Below are 23599 nucleotides of genomic sequence, written 5' to 3' on the forward strand. Positions count from 1 at the left end.
CATCCCTCTTACAGGGTGTATAGTTAATGTGTTTGTGTGAGTTGTTAAAACTTTTAGTTTAAGGTACTCTGGTGTGTTGCAGATTTGCACCAGTGTAGTCTTTCAGAGGTTGTTGTGAGCGGTCACGACTACGGCCGTGTTGAAAGGGTGTGGAATCTTCTCAGCCCGAAGGCTCCTACTGTAAAAAATAAATAAATAAATAAATAAATAAATTATTCTGCCTCTGAATAATTGTTACTTGATATTTCGATGGTGTTTTTCTGCTCAGAATTTTAAATCTGTTTTGAAAAATCTTTTAGAAATAAAATTTACATTGGTTAAATTGTAACTTGATATTGCGAGGGTGCTTTTCTGCTTATAAATTTTAAATCTGTTTTTGAAAAGGCTTTTATAAATAACATTTCCATTGATTGAAATTTAATTTGTTTCTCGAATGAGATTTTCACTCTGCAGCGGAGTGTGCGCTGATATGAAACTTCCTGGCAGATTGAAACTGTGTGCCCGACCGAGACTCGAACTCGGGACCTTTGCCTTACGCGGGCAAGTGCTCTACCAACTGAGCTACCGAAGCACGACTCACGCCCGGTCCTCACAGCCTTACTTCTGCCAGTATCTCGTCTCCTACCTTCCAAACTTTACAGAAGCTCTCCTGCGAACCTTGCAGAACTAGCACTCCTGAAAGAAAGGATATTGCGGAGACATGGCTTAGCCTGTGAGGACCGGGCGTGAGTCGTGCTTCGATAGCTCAGATGGTAGAGCACTTGCCCGCGAAAGGCAAAGGTCCCGAGTTCGAGTCTCGGTCGGGCACACAGTTTTAATCTGCCAGGAAGTTTAATTTGTTTCTATCAGCTACTTCTTGGCAACCACTTCCACGCTCTTATAGTGTGTTAATGTTCTTGTTGAATCGCTAGTAAATAAAGCAAATTCTTTAAGAAAAGATTTTGAAAGTAATAAATTTACGGTTCACAGATTTCTCGAGATTTCCAGTCCCAAAACTGGGCTTTTAAAAATAACATGTCCCTTATTTTTACAGGAGATAATAGTGATAGAAACTAGAATAAGGAATTGTATTAACGTATCTACGTCTAGATAGACACTTCGCAACCTATCGAGTGGTGCGCGAAGGTGGGTACCTTCTGCCACTACTAGGCACTTCTTTTCCTGTTCTACTCGCAAAAAAGAGGGTAACAAGACTTTCTATATGCCTCCTTGTAAGTCCTAATTTCTCTTACCGTATCTTTGTGGTCCTTACTCAAATTGTAAGTTGGCGGCAATGTAATCGTTCTGGAGGCAATTGGTGGTACATTAAGTTTCTCGATAGCTCGTAACGTCTCGTGTATAACAACTGAGCATCCAGGTGTGTGCTTTATGCCTTGAGCAACTGTTACTTTTCGCAAAATCGTTTCAGGGTCATCTCCTACTCCTTACAACACTCGACATCCATATCCAGCCAGCGAACTATGTGACGGCTACAGTGATCAGCTGCCCTTTTTACAAATGATGCCGTGCCTGCAACTCGCTCGAACAACTCGTTGGCATTTTTTAAAATTTATGTGGCGCTGAGGATATTAAGCGTACAGTACACGGCTTGCAGATTAACGCGATGTACAGCATTTCCGACGTGAAATAACAGCACTCCGTTTCATTGTTTACATTATCCACACTCCGCAGTACCACTCACCTGGTTCTAATGCCAGTATAATTATACTCGGAGGTCTAAATGAACTGAAACTGGTGATGTAAGGTGCCTCTTATTTGCAGAGAAGAGCGAATTTTTCTTTTATTTACAGTTTCGCTATTCCAGATGCGTGAAGTGAATGTATCAGTGCTGCAGTAGCTATGGAGTACGCAGCGAGTGGAAGGTTCCCAAGTTGGCTAGCAGAGGCGGTTGGCCATCGGGAGCTTTCAGAGCCAGTAGGATGAGGTGTCGTTGCAGAAATTGCTCGTGATGTAAGCAAAGAGATATGTGAGGAAATTACATTTATTCTGAGGCGAATCAAGTAACTACACTCCTGGAAATGGAAAAAAGAACACATTGACACCGGTGTGTCAGACCCACCATACTTGCTCCGGACACTGCGAGAGGGCTGTACAAGCAATGATCACACGCACGGCACAGCGGACACACCAGGAACCGCGGTGTTGGCCGTCGAATGGCGCTAGCTGCGCAGCATTTGTGCACCGCCGCCGTCAGTGTCAGCCAGTTTGCCGTGGCATACGGAGCTCCATCACAGTCTTTAACACTGGTAGCATGCCGCGACAGCGTGGACGTGAACCGTATGTGCAGTTGACGGACTTCGAGCGAGGGCGTATTGTGGGCATGCGGGAGGCCGGGTGGACGTACCGCCGAATTGCTCAACACGTGGGGCGTGAGGTCTCCACAGTACATCGATGTTGTCGCCAGTGGTCGGCGGAAGGTGCACGTGCCCGTCGACCTGGGACCGGACCGCAGCAACGCACGGATGCACGCCAAGACCGTAGGATCCTACGCAGTGCCGTAGGGGACCGCACCACCACTTCCCAGCAAATTAGGGACACTGTTGCTCCTGGGGTATCGGCGAGGACCATTCGCAACCGTCTCCATGAAGCTGGGCTACGGTCCCGCACACCGTTAGGCCGTCTTCCGCTCACGCCCCAACATCGTGCAGCCCGCCTCCAGTGGTGTCGCGACAGGCGTGAATGGAGGGACGAATGGAGACGTGTCGTCTTCAGCGATGAGAGTCGCTTCTGCCTTGGTGCCAATGATGGTCGTATGCGTGTTTGGCGCCGTGCAGGTGAGCGCCACAATCAGGACTGCATACGACCGAGGCACACACGGCCAACACCCGGCATCATGGTGTGGGGAGCGATCTCTTACACTGGCCGTACACCACTGGTGATCGTCGAGGGGACACTGAATAGTGCACGGTACATCCAAACCGTCATCGAACCCATCGTTCTACCATTCCTAGACCGGCAAGGGAACTTGCTGTTCCAACAGGACAATGCACGTCCGCATGTATCCCGTGCCACCCAACGTGCTCTAGAAGGTGTAAGTCAACTACCCTGGCCAGCAAGATCTCCGGATCTGTCCCCCATTGAGCATGTTTGGGACTGGATGAAGCGTCGTCTCACGCGGTCTGCACGTCCAGCACGAACGCTGGTCCAACTGAGGCGCCAGGTGGAAATGGCATGGCAAGCCGTTCCACAGGACTACATCCAGCATCTCTACGATCGTCTCCATGGGAGAATAGCAGCCTGCATTGCTGCGAAAGGTGGATATACACTGTACTAGTGCCGACATTGTGCATGCTCTGTTGCCTGTGTCTATGTGCCTGTGGTTCTGTCAGTGTGATCATGTGATGTATCTGACCCCAGGAATGTGTCAATAAAGTTTCCCCTTCCTGGGACAATGAATTCACGGTGTTCTTATTTCAATTTCCAGGAGTGTATAATTAATAAATATTTGCTAACAAACGTTAGCCTTTTGCCACTGAGATATTTGACTATGTTTCATTAATTTTAAGATGTTAGGAAACGTAGATATTAATGAATAAATTAATAATTTTGGAAAAACAGAAGATGTATGATCTTATACGAACCATACCGATTGTGTGCTCAGGTTACAAACTGTGCGCATAGTCGGCACTCTTTGATATAATGCCTTCCGATCTAGTCATATTGTAGACCACGCTCTCGTACCGTTAATAGTTAGCATATTATCAGTGTGAACAAGTTCACTTTACGGTGTTTCTTAAATATACGCGCCATAATGGCACCTCGTGTGCAAATTATTTTCGTAGAAAACTTCTTCCCGATTCATTACGTAAAACATAGATAGTAGTGTTGCACTTTCAGAATCCGACGGCGCTGCTACGCTCTGCAAGGGGACATAAAACTAGGAGACCCTCCAGATAATAGGTACGAAGAATTCCTATGCGGCGGCTCTCTAAGTCAACTGAAGGACGGACTGGCTTTATTATCGGAAACTCGTGTTGAAACATGGCCAGTTACACTGTACGCCCCTGATACCACCACCTACTAACTCACCGGCTAAACTGAGACGTTTCTGGATTTTAGTACGAGTGGAGAGTTTTTACAGTGAAGTACTTTCAGCTGCAAGTGTTTCTATCGTTGAAATCATTAGCTGCTAAGGGATAGGACTATACTACCTACAGAGAGCAGAGTATTGGTTTGTGTTGATCCTTATTATTTATTACTTCTCGTGGTTCAATAGTTAAGTTCCACAAGATTACACATTGTTGATACGTGAATGAGGGAAAACACACAGTCATTGATCCAGGGGATTACTGGCACAACACATCCGAACCTCACTTGTGGGGGCTGTAAGGAAGAACAAACGAGGGAAAAGAATCACTTCCAATAAGCGGAGTCACAAGCCTTATACCATTCCAGCGCTACCGTAAGGAACAGCGTCGATCTACATATTAGTGTTGTAAAACATGTCAATCATGCATGCAGATGGAGCCAATACCACCCAATCGGCAGTTGCTTTAGCAGTTCTTTCGAAATCAGTCCATGCACATGAACAACTGATATGTAGTCCATTCACGAACCGAAGGGGAAGAACTTAGTAAATTTGCTGAAGGTAAAATTGAAAAAAAAAAAATTGTCCCTCCAGACTGCTCTCTCAGAACGGACAATACCTAACTGTATATGGTATCTCCCTTCGCAAAGCAGCGCATACCCTCTGAATTGCCGAAACCGCGTGTAAAATCAGCGTCATCTCCCATCAGAAACTGATTTCCTCCTACAGCAACTGCAGATGACTTCTGACACCAGCGTAATCAGGTCAGCTTCCATCACAGTCATAACACCAGAGATGAATGCCGCTTCTGCTTCCTTCCGAATCTGCTACTAGAATGCGTTTTTGGACGAAACGTCTGTTTTCCTTCCGCGAGTAACACCTTTCACTTTTCTTTTGAGCTCCACTTCGTCTCTGAGTAAGGAAACACGTAAGCTAGTTTGTTAGTCAACCATGTACAGGCAGCAACTGGTCCACCAATCAGACGAGAAGCTATTTTCAATTCATATCCCCTCTATATTAAAATTCGGAGACTCGCTGATAGGCCAGAGAGAGACCATCTTCTTGTCATCCCCACCTAACAAAATGAAGTGGAAAGTTTCCACCAAAGACTAGAGAAACAAAGAGACAAGGATCGAGAGAGACCTTTCTCCCTCGTGCCAACTCGTCGCAGAATATGAAACCTTTAGGGAAAATATCCTATTGTTAAACTTCTCCTCCCAGTCTTTGACCTGAGACGAGTCCGAGTGTCTACCGTGAAGAGGTATCCCCTCGACCCGGCCTCTGTAGGTGTCACCAGGTCACAACATGCCAGAAGTGCCCATTATTAGACAACAGGGAGGTGCGAAACTGCAGCTTGGCGTCTTGGACCTCTTATCCATGGCAGTAAATCTGCTCATATCATCAACTAATCTGCAGTTGGAAGCTCGGGTAGCGAAGTTCTTATTGATTTTCTGCAGTAATTTTTGCTACATGCTAATCTCTTGCTCACTCCCACCCTATTATAAGCGGCAGAAATTAAGAAATAAGAAGAGGTAAATATTGATTTTAATGAAACGACCCAACCAGCAATTGGTCGGCGCAGTTTCACCGGCACAACCTCGAAACGTTTTTGGGTCGAATGGCTTTTATAGGGGGCAACTATCTGTGACAACAACATCACAGTATAAGATCTAAGCCCATAAGCAATAATAGATGTGCAATTAATAGGACCTGGAGCACTCCAGTGACCGTACTCGACACAAAGAAAGCGGCCCATGTCTCAACAAGTATTTGTTTCCAGACAATCTGAATAGCCTGTTCAGATTTCTTGTAGATTATACTATCCTTTACTATCTAGTCAAGTCCTCTGAAGACCAAAATGAATTGCAAGTTGTTTCAGACAAGGCACCTGTATCGTACAAAAAGTGGGAATTGACCATGACTAATAAAATGTATGATGGCGTCCGCATGAATGCTAATAAAATTTGGTAACATTAATGGTACAAGATTCATCACAAATTTTAAGATTATCGATTTATCTAAACACGAAAGGATTACAGTAACGAACAACTTAAATTGGTATGATAAACTACAAAATGCTGTGGGGAAGATGAACCAATTACTCCGTTTAATTAGCAGAACTATTACGAGGTGCCATAAATGTATTATGCTGGTCCGTCGTCTTCTGGAGTGTTGCCGCTCAGTAAGCGACCTTTACCAGACAGGGTAGAAGTAGGCCATCGAAAAAGTTCAACGAAGGACAGCTCATTTCGTATCATCGCCTATGTTGCAGGAGTTTTACTTATATATGATAAGCGACTTGGGGTGGCAGTCATTCAAGCAAAGGCGTTTTTCGTTTCGGCGAAATATTTTGACGAAATGTGCATCACCAAATATCTCTTCGAACGCCAAATTATTTCGTTGACTTCCACCTACACAGGAAGAAATGACCGTCGTAATAAAATAAGAGAAATCGGAGGTCAGAGGGAAAGGCTGACCAGTAAATTTTTTACGTGTGCAATTCGGGAATGGTACAGTCGAGAAATAGACTGAAAATAGTTCTATGAACTCCCTACTCAAGTTTTAATTTCAGAGTAATCATGTAGATATAGATTCACATCCTGATATTGTGTACTGAAATACATACAAATCGTTTATTTCTTTTCAGTTAGTTTGACTACTCTTCCCGTTTTACGTTAAACATAACATTGGCCTTTCCATTCACTCAAAGCTGGGCATTACTTCGCTATCTCGCTGCAATGTTAACCACTCTTTGCTGGCGTAAGCTGTATAGGTTGTTGTTCTTGTGTCAAGGGAACATAGTTCTGCTAGTGTAGCATGTATATTGCCTCATCATATTTTTGTTAACCAGAGGGACATATTCAAAGAGCCTACAGTACACACATAACGAGTATCCTAGAGCGGAATTAAAGTACACATTCACTCGCCTCCACACACCCTCCACATGGATGTGTCGTACATATGGCACGTTAAGGAACAGCTTAGTGCAGGAATGGCAAAAGTAGAGTTAAGTAATATCACAGTTCCAAAGATAATATAAAGATATACCTACTCAAATGCACAAACTTCCTGGCTGACGACAAGATCGTCTCAAAAACTTCCGTTATCTGGCATACAGGAGGAGTCATAAAGCTTTATCGCCAGTACAGTCTAATGCAGACTCTGCATCAAATATGATCTCTGACCGTTGGATTACCTGTATGAGAGGACCAGGGAAAAGGCGTGATGTCATTATGCCGCTGGCCGAGTGGTTCTAGACGCTACAGTCTGGAACCGCGTAACCGCTACGGTCGCAGGTTCGAATCCTGCCTCGGGCATGGATGTGTGTGATGTCCTTAGGTTAGTTCGGTTTAAGTAGTTCTAAGTTCTAGGGGACTGATGACCTCAGAAGTTAAGTCCCATAGTGCTCGGAGCCATTTGAACCATTTTTGGATCATCATGCCGCACCCGTCTCCTAAGGACTGCCCCCTTTCTGCATTTATTTATTTATTTACTGCATACGTAAAACCTTCCCTCTTGTCTGTCTGAATCAAATAGTACAGTACATCCCCGAACACGAAAATTTTTGCGTAATATTGTACATTTTTGTAACTCTAATAATGTAATATTAAGAATAATTTATGCAGTAAAACTCTATAGTAAATGTACATAGCTATAAAGAAAATATAAGTAGTTTCTGGCCTTCAGAAACCACATGCGAGAGTTTCATATACTCTCGCTCGCTATGCACAAACTATTAGTCCCACACAAAAAATGAACAGGATCTCTTTGTAGCAAAATTAATATGGTTAAATATGGTACTGGGATACGTTTTCGCTGGCGGCCATGTTTTTCATGTTATTCAAAAAAATATACAAAAGCGACGGTGAAACGAACCGAAACCACCACGCTAATCGCTCCCCAGTCAGAATTTCTAGTATGTTGTTCGTGGCACTCCCCGCCCCCCTGCCCCCTTCTACTGTACAAAAATATCCGACCACACGAACTACTCCCGATATTTGATCTTTTTTTTGGTCTGTATTGATTGGACTGTTACGCTACCAGCATAGTCAGCTATTTCGTTAACATTACCAATCTAAAGGTGTCCGTGTCGGCAATGAAAGAAAAAACGACTTTTGTGAACGTTACGCTAAAACAGATTATGTTGACAATTCCATGCAAACTTAACCCTTACAAGCACAGTAGTATCGTAGTCAAAAGTCCCGAAGAATAAAACGACGCTATTGTTTAGTTTAGGATGTTAAAGTACAAAAAATTGTTAGGAAAATTGACACAAACGTCAATTTTACAATTTCTAAGTGGTCAACTATGCCGGTGGCGTAATTGGGCCATAGTATGAAGGCTTTCACGACCAGATGACATATCTTCTGGTAAACCTTCCGGGATGTAAGGTCTTTGTCCATGACTTCTTCAGCTCCTAACGTTTCGTCCAGAGCTGCGCTGGACATCTTCAGAGGGGTGTTTCTCCTCTGCTGAGTCTTGCCGACTGACGGGTCGGACGCCTGAGAGCGATTTATATATCGTAGAAAGTGGGCGTGGCCAGAGTTAGACGTGAGATAACTATCGAAGAGACCTTGAAACTTAGTGATATTTGGACAGTAGCACTACAGAATTGCTAGACAGATTTATCCGTGACGAGATCACGATCGATAGTTAAGTTTTATCTCTGACAAAGATTATCTCTGCATATCACGTGTAACTCTGGCCACGCCCACTTTCTGCGATATATAAGTCGCTCTCAGACGTCCGACCCGTCAGTCGGCGAGACTCACCTGAGGAGAAACACCCATCTGAAGATGTCCAGCGCAGCTCTGGACGAAACGTTAGGAGCTGAAGAGTTTCATGGACCACGACCTTACATCCCGGAAGGTTTACCAGAAGGTAATAGGGCCAGTCAGTGGAAACCAAGAAAGGTCGAGTGTGGGATTCAATTCACGCAGTCGCAAATTTTTCTACAGTGCTAGGTGGGAGTGCCATGGACAACGTACTGGAAATCCCGACCAATGAGGGCTGAACGTGAGAGTGTGAGGTGGATTTTAGGTCACTTCTTTACCTTTTTATTGAATAACTCGAATACTAAGACCTCTAGCGAGAACTTAGCACAAAATTTAACTACCATTAAATTTCCTATAAAAGGGTGCTTTTCACTGTTTTTCTGTAGAACTTATAATTTTCGCGTAGCGGGCGAGAGAATATTAAAATCTCGCGCGTGATTTTTGAAGACAGGATTTGTTATTGCAGGCTGCATAAAACGACATCGTTAGGAGTTGCTGAATGACCATGTATCTATACAGCTAACATGAAACATTGAAACTTTTGTAATAATATTTAATTACCACAGCGAAAATATAAAGTCACGACAATTATATGCAACTTACAGTATCGTATTACGGCTAATAACTGATGTATTTATTTTGAAACTAAATTACAGTATCACATTCTCGTATTGACAGACACCACACAACTGATCGCGCAGTGTTTCTCATTTCCTCACGACCGGCACTACCGCCGTCCTTTGATACCTGCCGCTTCCTGAACTACTCCACCCATCTCCATCCCTTCTTCCTCCCTCCCTTCCCCTCCTCCCCGCTACTTAAGCCACGACCACCTCTCATGGAAATACCGCACTCGGAGAGCTCGTAAGTCTGAACACTGATACTCTACCCTTTGAAGTACCGACCGTTTACGTGCCTTCAGTTGTTTTCCCAGCTCTTGCCCTTTTAGACTAAACTTTACATTGCCTTTTCCAGTGGGACATTGCTTACCTACTTCGCTGCAGCCTTAACGACTCTTAGCTGGCATAAATCCTCTAGCTTTGGCTTCGTTCCTTCAGGGTGCTGCAATTTTCACAAATGCGATTTTAATAAAAGTGGCCTTAACGCTGAACTAGTTTCACGAGCAAATCTAGGAACTTCGGCAGTAGAGTTCTCCCTGGTACTGGGGCGCACGCACTTTAATCCCAGATCGCGGCCGACGCCGCAGCAAGCCGTGTAATAGCCACTCAGCAGGCGACAACTTCCCATTTGCAAAGCAAATGGCGCCCAGCGCGGCTGACTCACCGCCCTGCGGCAGGTCCCGGCTTTTCATGACTGAACGCAACCCACTGCGGGCCGTCAGCTGGAGCACGAGGTGGAAGGGGAATGCAAGCCTCCTCCGTGAGACTGGCAGGAGTTAAGACACGTCGCTCGTAAATGAGTTCTTCTGAAGGTTAAATAGCACTGAATACTCGACGAAAGAACAGAATTTCAGCTTCTGAATGCGTCTTTCAAATATTTTTTAAGATGCGGGGTGACCCAAATGTCCGTTAACATTTCAAAATTCAGTACTTAACGCAATAAATGTAGGTAAAGAGGTAAAGATTGACACACACGTATTTGAAATGACATGGGTGCTACTGAAATCAAAAAAACTGCGTATGGCAGTTCATGTCATATTAAGTCATAAGATAACACTTGACTTTTAGCAAAGAGGGTGTTCTTTATAAGATAAAAAGGCTCAACATGTCGTCCGTCATTCATCAACATTTTCTGTATTCGAGGGAGAAAGATTTGAAAAACACTGTGTGGTGTCACCGCCAGACACCACACTTGCTAGGTGGTAGCTTTTAAATCGGCCGCGGTCCGCTAGTATACGACGGACCCGCGTGTCGCCACTGTCAGTGATTGCAGACCGAGCGCCGTCACACGGCAGGTCTAGAGACAGTTCCTAGCATTCGCCCCAGTTTTACACCCGACTTTGCTAGCGATGATTCACTGACAAATTACGCTCTCATTTGCCGAGACGATAGTTAGCATAGCCTTCAGCTACGTCATTTGCTACGACCTAGCAAGGCGCCCTATCATTTGCTATTTATCTTGTGATGCATCAGACCGATGTTCACTAATTATGAATTAAAGTTAAGTATTCCATCAGCTACGTACTTTCTTTACTACTATAAATTCCCTTAACTGTTCCAGACCTCACGCCAGCCTGCGTGAGCTTAAACGCGTACCTTTCGGCTACCAATCATAGTGGCTTGGCTGTCTTGCCAAGTCACAACACCCTGTACAGCATATCAAAAAGTATGGTCAGAAACTTGTGTAGGAAGTTGCCTTTTAACATCACTAACGTCTGGCGATGGCGGTGCACTTGGGGCCTCAGGTAATCCCACAACCAATGATCACACAGTCTGAGATCTGTGGACCTGGGAAGCCAATGATAACAGAAGTGGCGGATCAGCACCCCAACCTCACCAAACGAACTGCGTAAAACGTCGCAATATGGGGTGGAGAGCCAACCTGCATAAAAGTCATACCATTTTTTTCCTTTTCGTCATCAGTCTTCTGACATGTTTGATGATTACCTCAGGTAATCCCACAACCAATGATCACACAGGCTGAGATCTGTGGACCTGGGAAGCCAATAATAACAGAAGTGGCGGATCAGCACCCCAACCTCACCAAACGAACTGCGTAAAACGTCGCAATATGGGGTCGAGAGCCAACCGGCATAAAAGTCATACCATTTTTTTCCTTTTCGTCATCAGTCTTCTGACATGTTTGATGAGTCCCGCCACGTATTCCTGGATGTGCCAACCTCTTCATCTCAGACTACCACCGACAACCTACGCCCTCAATTATTTGCCGGATGTTTAACAATCTCCGTCTTCCTCTGAAGCTTTTGCCCTCTACAGCTCCCTATAGTTCCTTGGAAGTCATTCCCTGATGTCCGAACAGATGTACTCTCATCCTGTTCCTTCTCCTTCTCAGTATTTTCCACATACTGTATTCCTTTCATCTCCGATTGTGCGGACAACTTCCTCAATCCTTAACATTGATAGTCAGATTTTGATGTGGCCGAGTGGTTCTAGGCGCTACAGTCTGGAACCGCGCGTCCGCTACGGTCGCAGGTTCGAATTCTGCCTCGTGCATGGATGTGTGTGATGTCCTTAGGTTAGTTAGGTTTACGTAGTTGTAAGTCCCATAGTGCTCAGAGCCATTTTTTGGTCCTCCTTGCTCCGTCCGTCATTCATTATTTTGCTGCCCAGATGTTAGAATTCCTTAACTTCGTCTACTTCGTGAACATCAGTTTCGATGTATAGTTCCTCGTTGTTTTCGTTTCTGCTACTTCTCATTACTGTCGTCTTTCTTCGACTTACTCTCAAACCACACACCTTAGACTGTTCATTCCATTCAGCAGATCATTTTCACTCAAGATAGCAATATCATCAGCAACTCGTGTCATTAATATCCTTTCACCTTTAATTTTAATTCTACTTCTGAACCTTTCTTTTATTTCTATCATTGCTTCTTCGATGTACCGATTGAATAATAGGGAAGGAAGACTACATCCCCGTCTTACACCCTTTTCAGTCCGAGCAGTTCGTTCTTGGTCGTTCAGTCTTATTATCTTCGCTCTTGCGCATATTGTACATTACCCACTTCTCCCTATAGCTTACAGCTATTTTTCTCAGAATTTCTAATATGTTGCACCATTTTACACGGTCGAACCCCTTTTCCAAGTCGACAAAACCTATAAACGTGTCTTGAATTCTCTTAAGTCTAGCTTCCATTACAAACCGCAACGTCAGAACTGCCTCTATGGTGCCTTTGCCTTTTCTAAAAGCCAAACTGATCGTCCTCTAACATATCCTGAATTTTCTGTTCCATTTTTCTGTATGTTATTCTTCTCAGAAATTTGGATCTATAAGCCGCTCACCTGATTGTGCGATAATTCTCGCACTTTTCAGCTCTTGCAGTCTTGGGAATTGTGTGCACGATATTTTTCCGAAAGTCAGATGGTACATCGCCCGATTCATACATCCTAAACATCATCATGAATTGTCGTTTTGTTGCCACTTCCCCCAATGTTTTTAGACATGCTGATGGAATGTTATGTATCCCTTCTGCCTTTTTTGATTCTAAGTCCTCCAAAGCATTCTTACTTTTTGATTCTAATACTGGATCTATCTCTTCTAAATCGAGTCCTGCTTCTTCTTCCATCACATCAGACAAATCGTCCCGCTCATAGAGGACTTCTATGTACTCTTTTGCACCTATCCACTCTCTTCTCAAAAAAATGTTCAAATGTGTATGAAATCTTATGGGAGTTAACTGCTAAGGTCATCAGTCCATAAGCTTACACACTACTTAACCTAAATTATCCTAAGGACAAACACACACACACACCCATTCCTGAGGGAGGACTCGAACCTCCGCCGGGACCGACCGCACAGTCCATGACTGCAGCGCCTTAGACCGCTCGGCTAATCCACTCTCTTCTCAGTATTTAACAGAGGAATCAACATTGCACTCTTAATGATATTACCATTGCTTTTAATTTCACCGAAAGTCGTTTTGGCTTTCTATGTGCTGATTCAGTTCTTCCGACAACTATTTCTTTTTCGATTTCTCCACATTTTTCATGACACCATATCGTCCTAGCTTCCCTGCATTCCTATTCTTTCATTGATCAGCGACTTTTATATCTGTATTCCTGAATTTCGCTGAACATTTTTGCACTTCCTTTTTTCATCGGTCAACTGAATTATTTCTTCTAATACCTATGGTTCCTTTGCAGGTTGTAACGCCGGAAATGCATATCCTCCTATTTCCATTTATTGTACTATAAATTTGTTTTCCTTATTTTTGTTACCTGAATATATAACATTTCTGTGTCTTCGTATATTGTAATTGTTTTACTATTTGTACATATATATTTATGCATTTATGTCGATGTATAATTGGTTTGTTTAGTAAATATTATTGGTATTTTTACGCTGGGTCTTGCCTAGGGAAAACTGCTATCGAACGATTACATCGATAGGTCGTGTGAAGAACGAAAGTGTTTAGGATCTTTGGTAGTGTTAACTCTGCCGCGTGGAGCGCAGGCTGAGCATAGGGAGTCTGGCTGTAGTAGCGAGTGGAGCAGGTGTGTTGTGTGAAGCTCCCGCGAGTTGCCGCGCTTTCGGGGTTTGGCAGCATGTAATTGCGCTAGACTTGCGATGATAGTTTCTGACATGGTGTCGCGGACGGGAAGCATTAGCTGGCGCACATCAAGAGCTCGTTTCGTCTGGTGACCGTGTCGAGAACAAGGCGCGCCAACATCCAGCTTCTGCAACAGCGACGGCCGACAATGAGTGACTGTCGCTACCTCCTCTATCGACGGCTTCAAACCTTCAATCAACCAACAAGGAAGACTGGAAGCACGTAAAGTTTTAGAACTGTATGGCAGACCTCAGCTTTTCAAACTGTACCATTTTCGTAACTATAATTACAGCAACTTAGCATGAACATTTGTTGCTCATTGTCCCAATTGCATTACCAAGCAGGGTCCCTTCCTTTTCCGGAATGAACCCGAGTGTCGTTGAAATTCAAACGCCAGCATTAAAATAATAATATAGCATTCCACTGCTTTAATTTCAAAGTTCAGTTAAAGTTTTCATAGCTGGCTACAATATTTAGATTACACAAGCACGAATTAAGAGTGCGAGTTTTGTTACCGTATTTCAGCATACCTGTGACTGCAGCTCAGCTTGGTACGTACTAAATTTTACTATTGTTAATTGTTCAGAATCATTTAATTCAAGTTCAAAGTTAAATCTCTTATTTCTAAATTGCGTAGATTCAAGTAGCTTTTGAAATGATTGTTGAGGTAGCCCAAGACTAACCGTATTTTACTGAATTTCGATGTGCTTCAGAAAGAAATCTCACTAAATTAACTTCAGTCACTAAATTAACTTTCGATTTTCCTGTTTTATTAATTCTTTTGCTATATTAAGTCAGAGTGTAGCGAAATTTACTACTTCTGACAAACTTTCAGTTTTCACACTGCACGTGTCAACCTTCAGTTGCCACGCTTCTAGTGCTAATTATATGTGTAATAACCTTTCTTTTTCAGTTACTATAGTAATTGTCCTTAGGACTGGCCACCGTAATTTCCCCCAAATCTCAAATATCTAATTACCGCTAGCTAATTGTTAACGTAACGGCCGCACATTTACTTTCTTTATTAACTTTACCCCTTTTCATTAGCATTTTTCCTTTCATTTAGATGTAACCCTTTCCTCCCTCTTTACCGACAGATTAACTTCGGTGACGATTGCTTTTTCCCAAATTTCCATTAGGTACACGCGGTTTAATTTTTCACTGTCATTAAGGTCGATAAGTGAGGGGGAGGTTACAAGTTACCTTCTTTATACCTATGTTTTTCTTTCCAACTTCTGTGATTACCCTTTTTAGAGGTGTCCATCCCTCTTCAACTGTACTGCCTACTTAGATGTTCCTTACTGCTGTCTCTATAGCCTTATAGAACTACAAGCGTATCGTCATTCCTTAGTATTTCCGTATCGCTCTTCTTTGCGAATTGATTCTTTCTGACTAATCTCTTAAACTTCAACATACTCTACTTTCTCATGTGATCTGAGTCTGTATCTGCTCCTGGTTACACCTTACAATCCCATATCTGATTTCGGAATCTCTGTCTGACTATGTTGTAATCTAACTGAAATCTTCCGGTATCACCTGGCCTTTTCCAATTATACCTCTTCTTCATTTTATTTTGTACAAATTTTTCGCTGTTACTAGCTGAAATTTATTACAGGGCTCATTTCGTCTTTCTCCTGTCTCATTTCTTGTCCCAAGCCCATATTCTGCCGTAACCTTTTCTTCTACTCCTTCCCATACAACTGCATTCCAGTACACATAACTATTAGATTTTCATATCCCTTTACCCTTTCAATATCTTCATATACTTTCTCCATCTCTTCATCTTCGGCTTGCGACGTCGGCATATATAACTGAACTATCGAACTATCATTTCAGTGTTTATTTGCTGACGATTCTGATAAGAACAATGCTATCACTGAACTGTTCACAGTAACACACTCTCTGACCTACCTTATTCATAACGAATTCTATTGCCGTTATACCATTTTCTGCTGCTGTTCAAATTACCTTATACTCTTCTGACCAGAAATCCTTGTCTTCTTTCCACTCCACTTCACTGACCCCTACTATATCTAGTTTAGCCTCTGGATTTATCTTTTCAGATTTTGTAGATTCCATACCATATTCAAGCTTTTGATACTCCCTCCCCGATTCGTAGAACGTTATTCTTTTGTTGGTTATTCAATCTTTTCCTCTCGGTAGCAGGTGTTTCTCAGCCAGGCTAGGGATGATGCCATTCTGTAGCATATCGCCGTACCTCGCACAAGTCATGTTGACAGTTTGAAAAGCAGCATCCTGGATTTTCTTGAAGATAAAGGCTCCGAACACGATTTATATGGGAAGTCCACACCACTCCGTGACTTTCTCGTCATGCAATAAGGGTTTCGTGACAGTTACAGGATTTTCGGAAGCCTAATTTCTGCAACTTTGAATGATGAGACGCTCCGAGTGTCAAATGGGCTTCATCAGTTCTCAACACGCTAGACACCCAATCGTCATCTTCCATCATTTTCTGAAGTGCCCACATCTCGAATGCTCTCTGCGCCACAAAATCGGTGCCTAACAGTTCACGATGAAGCTGGATTTTGTGTAGATAACATTGCATAGTACGTCTTAACGTTCTCCAAACAGTAGTCAGTGGAATGCTGGCGAGACGTGCGAATTCACGAGCTCGGACTTCACCAAGCGGACATGAAGCCACTAAAGTCTCCATTTCCTTCTGAGCTGTCCGAACAGCAGTAGCACATGGCTCTGCTCACCAATTATGGGACCTATGTCTAAACAACCCGTGCGTTCTAACTTCGTGATCTTTTTTTTTTTTTTTTTTTTTGGCTGAAATGGTTCAAATGGCTCTGAGCACTATGCGACTTAACTTCTGAGGTCATCAGTCACCTAGAACTTAGAACTAATTGAGCCTAACTAACCTAAGGATATCACACACATCCATGCCCGAGGCAGGATTCGAACCTGCGACCGGAGCGGTCGCTCGGCTCCAGACTGTAGCGCCTAGAACCGCACGGCCACTCCGGCCGGCATTTTTTTTTTTTTTTTTTTTTTTTTGCAGCGACACTTTTCAAAGACCATACCAGTTCCATCATTCTTCTTATGGCTATTGGGTCGGGAAGCTGCAGTGAGAGATTCTCCAATCTGATAGTAAAACTTCACTAACAGTAAGTTTTCTGGTAAAGTCAAAACGCCGCGGTTTTTGGCGCATCTGATTCCCTATCTCACTACAGCTCATTTTATACAAGGTGTAGAAAAAAGTGTGTCGAATACCTTGAGCGGTAGTAAGACTCATCTACCACTAGGTAGGCTGCAGTCAGTTGTGTGGTTCGAGTCGTGTTGCAGGCTAAGTTTTCGTCGTGTCTGTGTGCTTTATTCTACACTACTGTCACCACTGAGTACGTGTCATGGTGTTCTATCTCCTTCCATCAACGAGCAAGTCACCGAAGTGGTGTTGTTGTTGTGGTCTTCAGTCCCGAGACTGGTTTGATGCAGCTCTCCATGCTACTCTATCCTGTGCAAGCTTCTTCATCTCCCAGTACCTACTGCAACCTACATCCTTCTTAATCTGCTTAATGCATTCATCTCTTGGCCTCCCCCTACGATTTTTATCCTCCATGCTGCCCTCCAGTACTAAATTGGTGATCCCTTGATGCTTCAGAACATGTCCTACCAACCGATCCCTTCTTCTGGTCAAGTTGTGCCACAAACTTCTCTTCTCCCCAATCCTATTCAACACTTCCTCATTAGTTATGTGATCTACCCATCTAATCTTCAGCATTCTTCTGTAGCACCACATTTCAAAAGCTTCTATTCTCCTCTTGTCCAAACTATTTGCCGTCCATGTTTCACTTCCATACATGGCTACACTCCATACAAATACTTTCAGAAATGACTTCCTGACACTTAAATCTATACTCGGTGTTAACAAATTTCTCTTCTGCAGAAACGCTTTCCTTGCCATTGCCAGTCTACATTTTATATCCTCTCTACTTCGACCATCATCAGTTATTTTGCTCCCCAAATAGCAAAACTCCTTTACTACTTTAAGTGTCTCATTTCCTAATCTAATACCCTCAACATCACCCGACTTAATTCGACTACATTCCATTATCCTCGTTTTGCTTTTGTTGATGTTCATCTTATATCCTCCTTTCAAGACACCATCCATTGCGTTCAACTGCTCTTCCAAGTCCTTTGCTGTCTCTGACAGAATTACGATGTCATCGGCGAACCTCAAAGTTTTTATTTCTTCTCCATGGATTTTAATACCTACTCCGAATTTTTCTTTTGTTTCCTTTACTGCTTGCTCAATATACAGATTGAATAACCTCGGGGAGAGGCTACAGCCCTGTATTACTCCCTTCCCAACCACTGCATCCCTTTCATGTCCCTCGACTCTTATAACTGCCATCTGGGTTCTGTACAAATTGTAAATAGCCTTCGCTCCCTGTATTTTACCCCTGCCACCTTTAGAATCTGAGAGTATTCCAGTCAACATTGTCAAAAGCTTTCTTTAAGTCTACAAATGCTAGAAACGTAGGTTTTGCCTTTCCTTAATCTTTCTTCTAAGATAAGTCGTAAGGTCAGTATTGCCTCACGTGTTCCAGTGGTGTGAAATCGAAAGACTTGCACCCGGCGGACGGTCTACCCGACGGGAGGTTCAAATGGCTCTGAGCACTATGGGACTTAACAGCTGATGTCATCAGTCCCCTAGAACGTAGAACTACTTAAACCTAACTAACCTAAGGGCATCACAAACATCCATGCCCGAGGCAGGATTCGAACCTGCGACCGTAGCAGTCGCGCGGTTCCGGACTGAGCGCCTACAACCGCGAGACCACCGCGGCCGGCCTGACGGGAGGCCCTAGTCACACGACATCTCTATATCTCCTTCCAAACATGGATTCACTTACCTGCTTACTGTTACTGCAGTGTTATTATGTACAAATTGTGTAGTAAATTTACATTTTCTCACTTCCATCATCCGTTATCAATGGTAACCTACTACTCGATAACTTAAGTTGTGGATATGATAATCTGCTACGATTTCCCAACTGGACGTAGCCTGCGAGCCAGCACCCTCTACGCTGAAAAACATCCACTGAGCAGAGTGCCCTCTGATGAGTTGTTCGATAGACTTTTCCAGCTCTAAGGGACACAGGTACTTTTGCACCTCGGAAGACTGACAGTGGAAGGCCCTGTACAATCCGCACGTCTGACATGGGGGAGCGTGTGCTACATCAATGGAAGAACCCCCTGGGACCAGTGTACGACAGTTACCAGTAGCACAAGGCGTGTCTCACTCTCTTATCTGGAGGGGGTGGGGGTACTTCATGAACAATTGCTGTACTCATATCGTATATAGCGCGTTAAGGCCCTAAGGCCACAGGATCATCAATGCAGACGGCGATTCTGTCAATGACTGTTGCAGAACTGTGCCTGAGATTCACTATTCACATCGAAGATTTTAATTGCCAACGAGGCAGGGTTCGCAAATTATTGTGTTGTGAATTTCCATAACCAGCATGTGTGGGTAGATGTAGTATATCCGCAAACAGTTCAGGAAAGAGGGCATCAACACATATGGGCAGGCGTACTTGACGATAAATTAGGACCACATGTGCTGCCACAAAGGTTAACTGGGGCGCATTATCTGGACTTTCTCGTTAATGTGTTGCCTGTCTTGCTGGAGGCTGTGCGTTTGTAGCAACGAATACAAATGCGGTTCATGCATGTGCTGGAGGCTGTGCATTTGCAGCAACGAATACAAATGCGGTTCATGCATGATGGCGCTCCAGCACACAATGTGCGCGAACATCCGACGCAGACATTTCAGAACCGCTGGATTGATCTGCTCGTTCCCCAAACCTCAATCCCCCAGACTTTTGGTTATTGGGACACTTGAAGTAATTGGTCTATGCTACGCCAATCAACGATATGCGGACACTGAAGGGTCGCGCCTTCAATGCGTGCCAGCAGGTACAATAACGACCTGGTATACTTCAAAGCATGCGTCATTCCTTACGCCGGAGGGCAGAGGGGTGCATTGTTATGAACGGACGCCACTTTGAACACCTCCTGCAATCGCAGGAAGTATGCATTTCCGGCACAAGTTGTTTGACTTACCTCAGAAAGTATGCAATTTCGAGCCCATGTTTATTTGACTTTCTTTATTGTTTCGATGAGAACCATCACCTCTCAAAATATTCGGCACTTTTTTGAACGCCCTGCATATAATTCTTAAACATGTCACTGACGTGCAGCTGTCCAGCGCCTTCTGTTCTCCGGTTTTTTCCCACTCGTTTCTGCTTTCAGTAAAACCTTATGTCATCTCAGTCATAGGTAAGATTTACGTCTGTACCTACAATAGACCTTGAATCACTGCATTTTCAAATGTTAATGGACTTCTTGGTCACACTGTACAGCTCTATATCCAAATAGGCTTGTTCACATTCCTGTTTGTCATTATCATCTTCATGACAGTAATATATGATCTTGGAAGGTCTGGACCAAATTATTTGAATAAATAAAGCAAGAGGCCACATTTTATTAAACTTCGCTTATGCTACGACCCGTCTCGATCTTTGTATTTCCGTGTAGTTTACAGCCAGGTTCAAATAATGTCATAGTCTTCCAAAAGGGCCTGCAAGAACATTTTAGGCAACCACAGGGCAGAGAACAGTCACAGTACTGTACAAAATAATACAGTTTTACACGACGCATAGAATGACACTTGAAATAGAACTCGGGAATGGTCACTTCTTCTCGGATAACCGTGGCGCCGTTAGTGACGATCTTTGGGAACGTTTGACTGGAAAAGCGTTGTCTGGGCAAATAGCTTAGTGTTGTCCAACAACTGTTGGTCCTTACGAAGCGACATTCCCGAGGTAAAGTAGCGCAGGAAATCCAGAAGCAAATCTTTCTAGGAATCTTTAGCTTTCTTCCTGAGTTCCTCATTACTTCGATTCTTTGTGTGGCGACAGACGTTTTGCTGTTTACATTTGGAATCGTTTCATGACCTTTGAACCGCTACTAATCGGTCGAGTAGCTCCACGGTTGGCCTCACGAGCCTGAGCGCATCCTCCCACCAAAGAAAAATGCTTTCCAATACCGGGAACAGAACCCGGGTCCTTTGCATGGTATTCAGTAGCACCGACCACTCAGATACGGAGGCGGAGACGTTTTCACATTATTACAGTTGCAATAAGTCTACTTAACGTTGGGATAAACACAACGTAACGGTTCATACACCGTGCTTAGCTGTTCTTAATTTTCCTCTAAAATACGTATATCCATACTGCAAACTGTGGTGTGTACAGTCTGTTCAAAGAGAGGGCCTACAGGTTCTGCTACGTACTCGTATAAGATGAGCAACCAAATAAATAAGAAAATATGTAAATTAGATAAGCTTTCGCTGCGAGAAATGTCACTTTTATTGGAGTGCTCTAGATTATTCTTCAGTGGCTGAATGAATTTCTCGTCGAAACCAAGCATTTTGTCCCTGTCTGCAGAGGACATTTTGAAGGGAGTTTTAGCTTTTCGCAGGTCTGACGCACAGCCCAGCTCTCTGCTGACTGAAGTAAAATTTCAGTTCCGAGCGCTCCCGCACATGTTTTGAAAATTCGAACATTATTAGCCGTTGTGAGTTATTGTCCGCTATTGACGTCACACAATCGTGTAAGACTGCTATCTCTTTCTGTACTAGTGTTTAAAGACGACTCATTGTTTAACGTTGTTACCACAGATCTCCAAAAGCTCTTGACCGATTTACGGCGGACGTAAGCGATCAATTTGTTAGTAAAAATCTCGAAAAGTTGACCGATTTACTTTTTTTACACGATAAAAACAAATACTTGGACGGGCACAAGGGATATATATATATATATATATATATATATATATATATATATATATATATATATATGAAGGGGAAAACACTGCTAGCATTAATCTCGGAAACTCCTAGACCGACTTACTTGAAATTTTTACACAATATTGTAATAAATATTGACACACACACAGGCTACAATACACAGATTTTCTGTTAAAACAAACAGCGAGTAAAAGAAAATGGTGTGCTGCGCTGTAAAAGTGGGCAGTTTTTTTTCTCGCAGTTAGTTTTTTTTAACTATAGTAGAGCATTTAAATTGCTATTACCGAATACACACGCACCAAAAAATGATTTGCATCATTCCGGTTCCCAGAAATCCTGAAGATACACGTTGACTGTAGATATATATTATCACCGTCCATCCAATTATCCAGTCCCTGTTGTAGGAAGACAAGAAGGGACAAGAAAAACTTGATTTTCAATATTTTTCTTATGATTAACGACTGCATTTACAGATTTATAATGCTGTCATAGTTCACTCGTTAAGAGCTATAATCTCACTTTAATGTCTTAAAACAAAAAAGTCATGTGTTAAAACTATAAATTGTATACATGTCTTGAGGCAGTGTAAGTCACGTTCAAATTACCTGCACTACATTCATCCAGTATCTGAGATGAAAACACTGTGCGACTTCCAGCAAACTTTACACGTAATTTCAAACTTTCTCGAGACATTTTCTCATTGAGAACTCTCACAAAATAATGAAAAAAAATTAATGGCTTACTGCATTTTGGCTACCCTTGCATTAAAAGTTCAGCGTCAGACAAGAAATTTTAATTTATTACTTTTTAGTACTTACTCTATTCGTAACATTTTGCAGTGTGTATACGCAAAAGCCACTGAACATACTTGCAATATTATATCACTGTGCGATACGTAGTTCAGGAAATATGACGTCCCGCACACTGAGATGGGTGAGAAACTAGCTCTTCTTGAAACAGAGGGCAGATTACCTAGACTACATTCTTCCAGGGTTCGACAGCAAGAGCACTGTGGGTTTCCAACAAACTTCAAACATAATTTCAAACTTATTCTAAAAATTTTCTCAATTGCAGCCCAGTTTTGGGCTTATCCTATAGATTATTCTTTGGCTGAATAATCCGAAAACAGCAAAACCACCCTAATTAGTGTCGTGAGTATGATTTGATCCATTATAAATGGTTTTTGAAAGCCTGCGACTGTAGAAACAATAGGTTTGTTTATAAATAAATAAATCTTCTGCTACGAGTCACGATTTTTCTTTATTTTATTATTCGCACGACGCGTTTCGAGAAATAATTCCGATTTTCAACTGCGTTCTTTGTGTGTATTAAGCCATTTCTTTTGATGTTGTCAGTGTGTGTGTGTCTGCTACATTTTGTTGACTTTTACTGTAATACATAAGAAACACGCGATTTTTTAATTGGGTATCAATTATTTTTGTGAGGTTAGTGTCTAAAATTTAGAACAATTTGTACTTACAGTTTTCTAATGGTCCATTTGTGTAGAGTCTCACACACACTTAACATCACACAAAACAACCGTTGTTGTCGAATGATGGTGATGTCTGGCGCCATCGACCACACTTCCGAGCCATATGGGATAACTGGAAGTATGAGTTTGCGCCAGAGAAGCACTTTACAGCCCAATAGTCCCTCAGCCTTCAGTTGAGCCAAGAGAGCGTAACTTTTATTTGCTGCTTTGGTGATGTGCTGTTGCCATGTAAAGCACCTGTCGATCGCGAGGCCAAGGTAAGTAATACAGTTACG

General features: G+C 43.0%; 1 non-coding gene across 1 annotated transcript; it reads right to left on the bottom strand.

Moving 5' to 3' along the window:
* Positions 1 to 497: 497 nt before the first annotated feature.
* Trnat-cgu (transfer RNA threonine (anticodon CGU)) lies at positions 498 to 572 on the bottom strand. The gene has a single exon. It is a non-coding gene; the product is annotated as a tRNA-Thr (tRNA).
* Positions 573 to 23599: the final 23027 nt, after the last annotated feature.

The sequence above is a fragment of the Schistocerca cancellata genome, chromosome 5, assembly GCF_023864275.1.
Source record: "Schistocerca cancellata isolate TAMUIC-IGC-003103 chromosome 5, iqSchCanc2.1, whole genome shotgun sequence".
In the NCBI taxonomy this organism is placed as follows: Eukaryota; Metazoa; Arthropoda; class Insecta; order Orthoptera; family Acrididae; genus Schistocerca; species Schistocerca cancellata.